Source organism: Athene noctua, chromosome 5, assembly GCF_965140245.1.
Source record: "Athene noctua chromosome 5, bAthNoc1.hap1.1, whole genome shotgun sequence".
Lineage (NCBI taxonomy): Eukaryota > Metazoa > Chordata > Aves > Strigiformes > Strigidae > Athene > Athene noctua.
Window position 1 is genome coordinate 64,662,476 of NC_134041.1, and position 14,128 is coordinate 64,676,603.

At 39.0% G+C, this 14,128-nt stretch overlaps 2 protein-coding genes across 3 annotated transcripts in view; one reads left to right on the top strand and one right to left on the bottom strand.

Moving 5' to 3' along the window:
- Nucleotides 1-14,128, top strand: part of DOCK1 (dedicator of cytokinesis 1) — a 314,808-nt gene that overhangs the window by 139,307 nt on the left and 161,373 nt on the right. The window lies entirely within an intron of this gene.
- Nucleotides 1-14,128, bottom strand: part of INSYN2A (inhibitory synaptic factor 2A) — a 49,473-nt gene that overhangs the window by 35,052 nt on the left and 293 nt on the right. The gene's annotated exons all lie outside the window — the stretch shown is intronic.

Genomic DNA, 14,128 nt, shown 5'->3' on the forward strand with positions numbered 1-14,128 from the left:
ATGCAAAACAACCCATCCTTTACTAGAAGCAGTAATATGCCTTTATAATACAGCTTCTTATCCCAAAGGATCCTAAAGTACTGAAAAAAACCCAACCCAACCCACAAAAAAACCTGTGATGATTCACAGAAATTACTTAATCTGCTATTGAAATATAAGCACCTCCTCAAGGATGAAAAGATGCCAACTGCTTAACACAGCACACAGCAAAAAACCCAACAGCTCTATCCTCGTACAGATCATAGGGGATCTCTAGTAACTGGATAGTTAAGGCCTCCTTTTTACACCTGATTAGAAGTTACGGTTTTTACTCTCTTACTGCACAAATTTCTCCCTAATGCTGAGATTTACTGAATTACCAAATTCCCAGTTAATCTGAGTATTTTGTGTGTATCTCCTCTTTAAACACTGACGTACCCTCAGAGGGACTCAGAGTACAATGTAAAATGAGTAAAGGGACTGTCAATGTGCTATTTGAAATACGTTTTAAATTAAAATTCTTTTGTCTATTACATAAAAAATCTGAAACTCTTCAAGAGTTAAGTGCCACATAGCGTATGTTTTACAAAGTCAACTCAGTGACACAAACGAGTGAATCATTATGAATCTTCTAGATTTAGTTTTAATTTAAGAAAACATTAAGGAGGAATTCTTTGCAATGGAAAATAGAATGTTTATGTTTTTTAAAAAGTAATGGTGACATTTCCCCAAAGCTAAGACACAGAAATGTGCGTGGCGCACTGTAGACTGCAGGGCTGGACTTCTGGGTTATCAAATTAGTTTCAAAAATCCTCATGTAAACGTGTCATTACTTGTAGGTTTTTTTTTTCATGTTTTACTTCCTCAGTCCCAGTAATTTGCCACCAAGTAACTGAAATGTTCTAGAATCTGTCCAGTTTGCCTTTTTCTATCTAACTGGTCGGGTTCAGGCAGTGGTGAGTGAGCAGCAGTCATTTGAGCAGGGGAAGTTTCTATCTGAATCTGTGTGATGTAGAAGAAAGCAAAAAGAGGGAAGATTCAGGACAAAAACATTCAAATAATGGAATCTGAGCTACTAGATTTCAAACTAGATGAGTATATACAGATCTAGTATCTGATACGAAGGTGACCAAGGCCCTCTTTTTGGGGAAAAGCGTTTATAAAATGGAAATGCTAGAGGGAAGCCTGAAGATAAAATTGAAGAGGAGCAGGGTGGTAAAGTGATCTTTTGCACTTTGTGCCCGGGGAGGGGTGTGTGTGGGGGTAAGATCAGTTATCCCTGCGCTGTTAATACATGATGTACAAATATAGACAAATTTTTTTGTAGGGGGAAAAAAAAAAAATTAACTACATATGAATGTCAGGAATTTTTTGTTCCAGCTGAAACCCTAAATAAGGAGTTGGTCGTGCTTTGTGGGGAATATTAGTGTCCTTTACTGGCTGCTTTGGGCTGTCTTTTAATTATAGTCATGTTTGCTGAGTGAAGTTACGCTTTTATTTGAGAGACGTTCTGCATACAGAGCCCCACTGGTTCACAGCTTCCAAAGATGGTGATGGTAGGGAACAGAGACATCCATCCATCTGTCTGTCTGTCTCTCTAGGGGTGGGATTTTGGAATGCTTTAGTGAATAACGAAGTGCTGTCTAAGATACAAACCCGATCCATTAGCCTGCAGTTGGACAGACATTAGCTTTAGACACAACTAAAATATGTGGTAAAAACTACGGTCAAAACCAAAAACTCTGCACTTTGATTAATGCAGAACTACTGGAAGCAAAATTTCCATAATGGTCTGGTAAATTGAGTTTACCAAAAAACCCAACTACATTAACACAACAGCCATTATATCCATTAGTTTTCAAATCTGCTAATGTGAATTCATGCACTGCTAAAAAATTGTAGCAAATATGAAATGTTGCATTGACAAAGATGTGAAATACTCAGTAATTATGTCTGAAAAGAGGGCACACATTTTTACCCATAAAAGAGGCTTACAAAAATTGGTTGTTAGATCTGAAAGTCACTCATGACAAACATCTCACAGGATACCTCAAGAGTTTTCCAAGTGAGTTTTCTGGCACTTGGGTTATTTGACCGTAGGATCCACTAAACATACAATTTATTTTCAAGTATTGGCTTGGTATTTTATTAGTGTACCTCTGACCTGTCTCAATTGTCAGATTATTTCAAATACCACTTTAATGCCATAATCTTTGGGGCTGCAGGATCGCTGGGTCTGTTTGGAATGACTTAGCAGATGGAATTAATAGAGTCCATAACCCAGATGAAACCAGGAGTCTGGTGATATTCTGCAGAAGTAGATGAATGAGGAACTATATTCTGTGATGCAGTTAATTTTAAGCATGTCTTTAATAGCCAATAAATTGGTTCTTCAAAAATTGCTTGTCTCCTTTTCCCAATTGAACAGGCCTGATTGATTTAGCTAATCTAGAGTTTTCTTTTCCCACTAGTAGCTTGGACTAATAATTTTATAGATATCTGTGATTAAGAATGACAACAACCAAAAGAACTAGATTTTTTTTTAAGCCTTACTCACATCTCAGTGTCTCCAAGGAGAACTGTATATGCACATTTGATAAAAGAACAGTTGAGCCAACAGTTGATTGCGAGTTAAATATTTAACATGGAAGAGTTTATACAATAATTTTTTTGGTTTAGTTTTTGTCTTGGACAAGGTGTTGACTCCAATTCTGGCTTACTTAGGCACTACTGTTTACAACATCATCTCCTGGGAGGCCTTGTTTAATCATTCAACCTGTACTTGAGCTCAGACTATGCTAGGCTGCCCTCTTTCCGATGAAGTTCCTGCCAACGTTCCTGCCAATTTCCTGGGGAACAGGAGCGTGTCACGGGCACAGCCCGGATTCAGACCGGGAAACTGGAAAAGGAAATCCCACCGTAACAGGTTTCCCTTCCCTGCACTACTTCTCTGTAATCTGCTGCCCGTTACTCAGGTCGGCAGCGCTTTCTGGAACTCAAGGCAAGGCTGGCATACGTAAAACGTGCGGCTCTGAGATAGGATTGAAGCTGCAGGATTTCCAGATACTTCAGGAAACTACTGAGTGGAGTTTCTCAGTTTGCATGAGTTTATGGCTTACTCTGTCAGGGGGCTAATAAAGGCCTTGAATTTGAATTTTAGTAGCAGATGCCAATTAAATACAGATAACATTTGAACTTTTTGTCTGTACTTAGTCTAAACAAACCCTGATTGCATGAGATGATTTGCTAAGCTAAATATTTAAGTAATCACAGATCTTATTTTTCAGTTTTTAGCCTTGATTTGTTTATAAACTTCTGGCTGAATACCCTTAAAGCAGTGTTCCTTTTCATTTGAATATGGAAATAAACTATTAAATAGTAACAACAAAAAAGTGATGCACAGAGAAGCCTTAAGTTAGTATAAAATCTGCAGGGTAACTTAATGGAAACCGCCTTCTTTATTATTTCCAGTTCTCCATAGCATGTTTTATTCAATTAAATAAATCCTTTCCTTTACGTTCTCCATTTATGGATGTGTCTAGATTTCTTCCCCTCAGTTCAGCAACACAATGGGCTTTTCTAGGAAGGAGACCTAGATTTTATGTGATTCACACCTCAATTATGAGGCGCAGTGGGTTCCCAACAGTCCTGCTCAAGTCTGTGTCAGCATGTAAAGCTTAGGTGCGTAAGTAAATCTTTGCAGGACCTCCCCTCTTAATCCAAAACTCTGCGAAGTAACTGCGCTCTAAGGTGAATTATAGGGTTGAATTTCCAGACTGATCTGTTAATGAAGGAAAAGGAGATTTGTAGCTTACCGTATAATTTATATTTTACTTCTGTCGGTTTTATGATGCGGAAGTATACCCAAAGACTAACTGTGTTAATAAGCAGAGTGGAGTTAAACTTTCCAAGTTCCAAATGCAGATGAAAAGCATAGATTTCAGTCTCTGTATTTTCAGAACAAGTGAAGGCTTTAGACATGCAGCTGTAAACTTCTGTGCACATGTTAAGAGTGCACAGGTTTTTTTGTGCACGTATGTAACAGCTGAAAGGAAAATTAATGCAAGGGGTTGCAAATAATTGGTCTTTACCATGGTCCTTTGTGATCTGCAACACCTTCAGGCTACTGGATATATCAAGGCTATACTTTCCCTTGAAAAATCCCTGCTGTTCTTATGCCATTTTTATATGTCTAAATATTACCATAAAATTTAATAATGCATATTTGTTTTTCAAGATATATTTTATATCTTTTTCATCTTCTAAGTGTATACATAGAATATAATGCACTTCTGTCGTTTAAAACAGACATTTGAAAGAAACTTGGATTTAGTTCATAAAACCAAGGACAATATAGAAGCCTATTCTATGTCAATTTTAAATATACCATCGTGTAAACCGGTGACAGCAACCTGAGGATATTTTACACATAATCTGAATGTTTTTTCTTAATTTTGAGTTAAATAGACTGCTTCTACTATCATGTTATTTCTTTGACTGCAGACATTTTGACTTTGTTAATTCAGGAGTATTTTCACTCTTTTGAAAGGAATCCATCCACTTGTTAGATTAACTGACTGTGGTGTTATGATACAAACTTAAAAATCATATGGTAGTATCCTAATTATTAGTAATCAATGTCCAGTAATCAAAATTGTACTGATAAAAATGTTGGAAAAGATGAATGATCCCAGCCAGTTATTATTAGTTGTTTGCAGAAACTTTTCCTGTGCGTTACAAATTTTCAGTAGTCATAATACACAAGTTTGAGGATAAAATATGACTTTGGATAAATTCAAGGCTGCAGGTATGCCCAGTTTTTGTGGTGGAAAAAGTACTGATGACTATTACTAGGAAGAACCCCCATTTGTATGTATTGACATACAGAACTGATGTGGTAGACCAGTCTGTCTTCCTTTTATCGGAGTTGTTATGTAGAATAATAGAGTTAGAAGTGCTGGTAAATGTCAAACTAGTATTTTTTTTTAAAAAAATCTGTTTTGAAACCCTTAGGCATTGAACTTGAGTTTCCTCGCTCTTGAACTTCCTTAGTTATTGCTCAATGCTCAATTCATTCTTACTGCTGCGTTTAGGTATTCTGTATTTTATCAAGTAGAGGGTAAATTGCCCTAACTTTACGATCTTCCTGTTTGGAGAAGTTTGCACTGCTTCAATGAATTACCCAACATTACCACCACTTGCCTATAATCAGTGCTTTTCAGCCTCTGGTCTGGAGATGCTTGGAGATTTCTCACCTACATTATTGCTGTTCATACCTGAAAAGAAATTTCCTATGCTCTCTAATTAATAGTTTGTGAAGGGGGGTTATATTTTCACTGAAAAAAATCAAGAGGTCCCACAGACTGAAAGAAAGTTTACTAACTTAGACTAATTCTTTATTTTTTAGTTACATTCTCCTGCAAAAACCAGCTTTGGGATGCATTATTTAGAAATAATGCATTGAACTCTAATCTACAAATGTTTGGTAGGGTTGTGATGGTTCTTAGTACAATTTCAAAAAATGGATCTACTGATCATCTAGTTTCAGTGATGCCGTATGACAGATTCATAATTGCCTTGAAAGTCTTTCTTTGCAATAAGCATGATCATACGGTATTTATTTATTTTTTTTTCTCCCATCCATTGGTAGCCTCTGTGAGCATAACGTATAAAAATCATAACCCAGCTAATGGCTGAGATAGACAGTAAATGCCTTTAAATGCTCTTGTGAGCTTTAAGCTTCAGAACTAAGTGGCAACAAATAATGTGTGTGATTTAATAAGCCTGTAGAATTTAAGATAAAACAGGAATCTATTGTAGGATAAAGTATTTAAAATCTTCCTTGCAAAACAAAACCATTTTTCCGAATGCACAAGCTGTTATATGCTATTTTTGATAATTTTGACATGTCAACTACGTGTTCTGAACACAAATGTTACTAATACTTGGGCTTTGCTGCTTCCTATATTGTTCCCTGCATAAAATTAAAAGGAATCCATTGAATGTGATAAAATTTTGTACAGTAAGGGTTACTTTTCCCATAATAGGTTTGTGCAACTAATAGTAACACTAACAGATTTGCACTTGCATTAAAAACAATATAGACCCTTGTGGTCTGAGTTAATGGCTATTAACTTCATACTGGACCAAATCTAATGTCAGAAGATACTCCCTGTCAATTCATAGTGGTGTTATAATGTCAAACATTTGCTAGGATTTAGTGTATTGGAAAAATTAACATCGCTGTTAAGAATTGCGCTTATTTTTCTTACTGTGCTATGCAGCTATCGCTACTATGAAAATCTGAGTAAAGGTTTATTAGCATTATTTTGCCATGTAAATCTGTGCAATTCTTTGTTACTGTTACAGCTGGTACTCGCAGTATAAGGATGCTGCTGAGGATGTGTTGCTAGGAGAATCACAAATAGTTCTGCTTATACTGTACTGTCTTCCAGGAGTCCAGAAGCCAGCGTACTTTCACTGGAAGGCTTTTTCATTTTTATGGGACTTTCTGTTAAATAATTTAAATAGCAAGCTGTTAAAAACACGAGCTCAAAGACAGTTCCTTATCTGCTCTATTGTTGAATTGTAACTTCTAATTGTTCTTAGTAAACATCAGTAGTTTCTATGGGTGTTTGAGGTAAAAAAAAAAAAAAAACACCAAATGACAAGAAAAAAAAAGCAGTTCTGTTCGTTAGCTTTGGCCAACAGGTTTACAGAACTGTCAGACCTCCAGAGAAAGTGATCTGGGTGCTCAGGACTGAGAACATCTCCGGACTGCAAGCGTCTACATCAGCATTTTCTTTTTCATCGTCACTTTTTGAAATGTTGGGTAGGGTCAAGAGGGAAAATGTGCAAAGCGGGTTCCGCCTCCAAGCTTCGGTTTTGCTGTGCAGGTAGTGGGGAGGCACGGCGGTGTGCTTGGGTGCAGTGCCACGTACCCACAGCAGTCCGGAATGACTTTCCTCAGGTCAGGGGTTGTAAGGCCTCCCAGCGTTGTCAGCTCTTTCTACTTGGCTTAGGGTTCTACGGAGACAAGCCCTGAGAGGGTGTGAAGTGACAATTTGGGTCTAAAACCTGACATCATTAGCAGGATATTAATTGGTGAATAACAGCAGTCCAGGAGGTTTGTATTTGCGCTCCAGCGGTGTCAGCAGTCACCAGGAAATGAAGGCTGGGTGGTTTTCACCTTCCTGAGGAGCACGTTTGTGAAGGGTTTCTGGTTTCAGGCAGGCTCTGGTTCTGGCTCTGCTGTAGTTGTAAATTAGCAATGTACAGTTAGATGCGAGCGTGCTGATCTTGGTGGAAGATGAGAGAAAAGCATAAATCAATCCGACTCGCACAAAAATGAGCACTGGTTACCCAGAAAGAGTGTTATTAGCAGAATAAAAAGCTGTGCTTTAACTGCTGTACTGCAAGTGAATAATAGTCCCTCATGTTGCAAAACTTACTTCATAAAAGCCAGTTCTAAGATGCTCTTGAAATAAGTAACGTGAAGTCAGAGCCAAACTCTGCTGTGAGGGGAAGTTGTCTTAAATGTGAACATCGGGGCGAATGCTCCAAATCTCAACTCCCAAAGTCTTAAGTTCTCATCAATCATGAGGACTTTGGAAGAAGGGTTGGAGTTGGCGGGTAGCACCGGGGCAAACAGCCCAGGTCAGCAAGGACAAAGTTTTTGGTTGAGTGAGGGAAGAACTGTGTGGAGAATGAAGAGGGAAGCAGTTAGAGTGTGTGAAGATGCTGTGGAGATGTTGAATAAATTGCTTCCAGGTTTTGTAGATCTGGGACAAGGTAGAGTAAGATCTTGAGGTAAAACATTCTGGTGATGTTTTTTTAGGATGGGTTGTGATATGCGTGATTAGGAAATGTATTAAAGTAATAATTAGAGATCCTCTTAAGATTATTTTATGTTCCTTTCGTCCGTTCAAGTTATATACTCTGTCTGAAGCTGCAGAATGGTGGCTGACAACTCCCCTATTATTAATCAGAATTGCTTGATAACGCTCCAGGCACCAGAACTGTCTGCTAGGCAGACAATTTGTCATGTTTCTCCTGGCTTTGTGTGTTTCTGTACTTTTGCACAGTGCGAATGCTGGAGTATAACGCATTGTTGTGACCAACTTGCTTAGCTCAGGACTACTTAAAATGCATAGATTCATCTTGAATTCGGCAACTTAGGCTCAGTCTACAAAATGGATCAGTGTTGTTGGAGTTACCAGGCAGCTCTGGCATAATTTCTGCTAAATTACTCTCTTCAGCATTGGGGTGTTTTATCTGTCTCTCTGTCAGCTCCTTAAGAGGTATTGCTGTGTTTTATTTGCTGATGGCCTTGATACACAAAAATGTATTAAACTGATCCACGAGTTAAACTTCTGTACTTGTGGGTATCTCCTCATTCATTTCTGATTGTATTTGCAGAAGAGAATAATGAATATAATATCAAAATTGGCATGAACTACCAATTACTAATGATTTGAAGGAGAGATTTGGGCTTGCTGTAGATTTTTTTTCTTGTTCATATATAAATACTGATTTGTCTCTTCTCCCTTCTTCTCGTAAGGAGTGCAGGAAGTAGCTACTAACCAGACCAAAACACTTTTTCACATTACTAACTGCAAAATACAGTCCTGAACTTACATACCTGATGAAGTGGTTTTGTACTGAGCATCGTCGAGCCTCTGTTTCAGTTTTTAAAAGTCATTTATATCGTGGTTGGGCTCTGTAACTCTCATCAGCTTTGATCTCACCGACTTGTTCCAGGCAACAGCATCACAGCTCTGGCATGAGTGTTGGCTGTTGTGGTTTTCTGGGCAGCACAAAGCAGACTTGTTGTGGTGAAGGTGGGGTATTACTGATACCTAAACTACCCCATTTAAAGAGAGTTTTGAACATATCCCTCTACACTGTGGTCACAGCGATGGGCTGTCATACCTGTGGTTTGCTTTGTGCGTCTCACTGAAATTTAACAACTCCTGTGGCTTAGGTCACTGTGGAGTTGGGGTGGAAGTACTGAAAATGTATAGGTCTGTAATTCTGGTCAAACCTGGGTCTAAATACAAATAACAATTTTGACCTAATTGGAAATTGTGCAGGATGTTTTTAGTGGTACAACAAAGTTTTTACAGCTTTAAGTGCTACGGCTGTGACTTGTTTCATAGGACTGTCTCTTGTATGACTGAATTACTGACTAGGTGTCTGCATTTTTCCTGGAAGTTAAAAAAAAAAAAAAAAAAAAAAAAAAAAGGTGAGGGAGGGCAGGCATGAAACAAGCAGGGAAAGTGTGGAAGAGCACAAAACACGTAAATCCTTCTTTGTTAGCTTGCGACACTTCCTCCTCACTTAGACCATATGGAATGATCTTCCTTTTGCTTTTGTTTTTAAAATGGTTTAATTTTGTAACTATGTGGGCTTTATTTACAGGCATGCTCTAGCAATCACGGACAGGCAAAAATAACACAAACCACTTGCTTCTCTTCCCTGTGGATGTCATAAACATGAGTTAAGGTTGGGATTTTGCCAGTATTATTTCAGCCCAAATAATAAGGAATTCCTGTACCAGGTATAAAATGGAAGTAAAAGCAAATACAGGTAGAAGAAAAAATCTTTCAGTGGTGCAGACTGCAGGGAAAAAAAAAAAAAGTTAATGTTCTCTCTGGAGATGGGCAAAAGACTTCAGCTTTGCATCCAAAGGAGCAGGATGTCCAAGTAGAAATCAATACGGGAGAAAGTATTCTTCAGCACACAAAGCTGATGCTGAAAAAGGGCTGTACAGCTGAGGCAGACAGCACCTATAGAAAAAAAAAATTTTTGCAGAGGGCTTCCAGAAGGCTGATTTTCCTTTAAGCCGGTCAGTGTGCCAGGCCATACGCTGCTTCTGCAGATCTTGTAAAACCAGGTACAAAAGTCACACGCTTACATGTTCTTTGGTCCACAGCATAACTGCATTTTTAGCCTGTTTAATGCAACTCTGCTGTTAGACGAGGATTCCAAACCAAGCTGGTAGCATTCCTGCAGGAAAAGCCAGCGCAGAGAAGAGTTTAGACTGTTGTAGTCCTCTAGTGAAATGTCCCTTCTTGTGTGTCACTGGCCCATTACTCTGGTCTGTTCTCCAAAACAGTAAGTACTGGACTACGGGTCAATACTTCGGTTTGTTTTGCTGCTTAGTATTCAAATATTATTATTTTACTAGTTGGAGTTTCTTGCACTGAAAATTAATACTGAGGTCTCATTTAAAATATTAGAAATTTCCATGTAATTTGGCTGCACTTAGCCATACAATTGAATTTGTAACATGTACGCGAGCACATTTTGGGCAAGTATTTTAGTGGTTACTAATGACTACTCCAGTCTGTTTTTTTTTTTTTAGTTCCTGCAGCCTCAGATAGATTTGGCCGTAACAACATAGCTTTTGTGACACATTTAAGCACGTTTTTTTCATATGGGCTGAGTCTGAGACCAGATGAGCAGCAATGTGCAGAGACTGGGGAACCTGACAGGTGGTAGAGCTCCAGCATTTTCCCACAAAAATCTGTCGTAACAATAGATTTAAGAAGTTCAGATCTGCACCCAAATATCAAAGGACATGGAGGCCTTCAGTCCCAAGGCTTTTAAATCCCTCTCTGTTTAATTCAGACTGTGAAAATGGCCCTTACTCTTCTACACTCCTCTACTGAAATCAGTGGATTTGGCTGGAAAAACTATTACTGGAGTGAATTTAGGCCTGGTGTCTTTCTATCATTGAAGGGAAAAAAACAGGCAAAAGGGAGGACACCAAGAGTTGCTGTTTGATCACTGAATTGCTATTTTTACAACTAATTATCTTTGCCTTTAAGACTTGGGCTTACATGTAGAATTGAAAAGCAGGTGAATTTTAAGACACAGATCACCGTGATGCTGTGCTGTGCAAATGTATAAACAAGCTGAACTATTTCTGAGAGTATTAAAGGGTCAGCAGAGAGGCTGTTTTCTGCCTGAATGTAGTAAAATTGTATTAAATAGATGTCAAAGTAAGGCTGTGCCACTAAAATAAGAGAATGCTCTGATCACATTCTGTGTGGTCAATAATAATAATTTAAAACTGGATGTCAGTACCTAGCGAGTCATACCTGTGTCTGGCCATAGGTTATACAGTATTTCCTAAGCAGAATAAAATCAAGCGCTGATCTTCAGGTGGCTAAATATGGGATTTCCCCTGACTTCCCCACTCTTGAGATTATTTCTTTTTTTCCCCTTAAAATATGCTCGTGATCTCATTTCCTTAAAGCCTATTCAATTTGCAAACTGATTAATAATATAAGGGAGTATTGTGCTATAAAACAGATTTGTTGCTTACATGTTTTTTAGTATCTTGCACAAATTTTCAGCAGTTCTTTATAAACAGTGGCTGTCAAAGCAAAATGTAAGACCTTTATAATAGCTAGCTTAAACAAGCATGTGAATTTTTTATGTTCTCAAATATTCTAGATTTACTGTAATTTCCTCAAGTATGCATGAATTATGTGACTACACATCCTCAGTTCTCCCTGTCCGAGATGACTATGGTTGGGTAGGGGACTGCCTTGAGATGTAATAGCTCCGTAGCTTTTTGGAGGGATCCTTACATTTTAGCACCGTTTTTTTTTTTTTTTTTGGCAAACTGATAGGTTTCCCTGGCTTTCACTACCACATCGGTCACTGCAAAAGACTGATATTGCTAAGTTTGCTTTTAAATTCTCCAGAACAGGATAAACAAACCAGCAGTGTTAATATCTCGTTGTCATTTGTACAATCTGTTGTTGAGTTTGGTTTTCCAAGTAACGGAACGGTGGGTTGTGGTGACCAATAGTGTTCGGTCCCCGGTAGTGCATGTCAGGAAGACGACACACACTCTGTCAGTCGGCACTTGGGCTTCTTAGCCATCTTTTCCTTCTATATGTTAACTTCCACTGAACTTAGCTACTCTTTTTTTCTCTTTTGTTTTTTTTCTTCCCTCCTGCTTAATTATAAATGCTGTGCATCTCTCATGCAAAACCGCTTCTGTCAGTGAAATAGTTAACTAGGGGGGAAAAAAAATGCAGCGATGCTCTTAGAAGCTACTTGTTTGTGAGCTTAATTAGCAGAAGGGTGCATTGAATGTTAAGTGCTGTCCCTCTTGATAAGTAACTAATACTTTCTTTTGTAGTGCTGTTACCCAGCTGTTTTTTTAAGTGTCAATCTGGGGGAAAGGCACTGATTTCAGTCAAGATTAGAATTATTTTGAGCTTCTTGTTAAAAATACACATCGTTAATAATTACGGAGTCCTAAAGAACACATATTTTTCATCAAGGACATCATGACGTCCTTAGCAAACATTAAAAAAAAAAAAAAAGCTTATTTAGTATCAGCCTTCCCCAGTGAGCTCATTCTGTGAAGGCAGTATGCTTTAAACGCAACAGCACCTTAAACTCTGAGGCAGTAATTTTATTTTACAACTGCTCAGTATGAGTATTTGGATTAGCAATATACATTATGTATTTCCGTTGAAATCAATGACTATATGCCATTACTGTATAGAATAATACATACCCCCCCAGATGATAAATGAGCAATATCTGAGCACTGAGATATTTTCAGCTGAGCTGCTCATATGCATTCATAAAGCTAGGAAAAAAATCCAGCTTTTAACTTAGAACTGTTGTTTGTACTTGAAGAGAACAGTATTATTGTAGTAAAGAAAGGCAGGCAGGAGCAGGCTGGTAGAGCACCAAGAGGCTTCACACCACAAGTAAGGAAATACGTTACTCTCCATGCTTTACATATTTTTACTAGAGGTATGTTTGCTTCAAATCTTACATTAAATTATTCTAAATGCATGGCTAGGACAGTTACACGTGATGTGATTTTTAATTTTTATTTTTAATTTCTTCTCTTTTTAACTAGTTTTTCATCTAGCAGCTAGATTTTTAACCTTGATACATGCAGCATTCCTGACGACACTGTAAATACGAACAGTAACCACGATGAAACGCTTAAGCAGAGGGAATAAATTCCCAGTTTGTTAGACATGACCTGTTACTGTTTTGTCTTTTGTTACTGCTTTCCAGCATTCAGCAGAAAAATAATGATTCCCGGAAGCTGGAAAAACGGGTCTTCCCAAACTTCCCAACCGTAGAGCCTAATGAGTTAAATTTTCTACCGTGATGTTCGGGAGGGATTTTAGCTGCTTAGACGTACAAGGTCAAACGCAACTGCTCCGTTACCTATTGTGAGTCCTGGCAGCCAGGGGGGCACAGTTCCTGTGGGACAGAGCCCTCGGGAGATGGTGACATAAGCAGAGCACATCTTCTTTGCTTTCAACATGACAAGATGTCCCTCTTTTTCGCTAGGGCTGGCCACCCCCCCGCCTCCCACGAACAGATCCCAGCTAACTGCAGTCCTGCATCCCCCTCGCTGCTGTAACTCTGGGGTAAACACGGCAGTAAGTGGGGACGTTGAGGTCACAGGAGAGGGTTTTTACTAGCAGTAGGAAGGCAAGATGGAAAGGCAAAGCAGGAAGCTTTGGATGCCGTGCAAGATGCAAGGTCCAGGACTGTGACTTTGGTGCTGGATCCTCACTACCTGCTGTCCCATTCGCCTACTGCATTTTGACGGCATCTCCAATTTAACCGTGCTTGACGATGGTGAGAGGGGACCGGGAGGGCAGAGCGGTGTATTAAATCGGGAGAACCACTGCTAGCCTTGATAATAACGGTTCCCAGCACAGCAGCAGCTTCAGCCCCTGGTGAGGATTTTTGGGTTTTAATGAAGTGCTATACTGCAAGTTACCGGATGAACATGTCCGATGTTCCTCCACGGCCGCGTCGCACGGACACCTCATTAGGGCTGCGTTTGGACTTCCCAGCGCTGAAGTTAATAAGCAGCGGGTACTTCCCAGCAATCAATCAGCAGGAAAACTAAAGCACTTTGTGCATCTTCCACAAATCCTCCAGCTACACCTCTCCCCTACCAGGTAGCCTCAGAAAGAAACGCTGGTATCTTTCTAGAAGAAAGTAGCGGGTTTGGAGGTGTACAGTGATATCCTCTCCTTTTATCTGTCATGAAAGTTACTGAATGCAATAGCTGTTCCCAGGCAGGCAGATACACCATTGCATAACGCTCCCGCTGGCGCCCAGCGCGATGCTTTATGCTCAT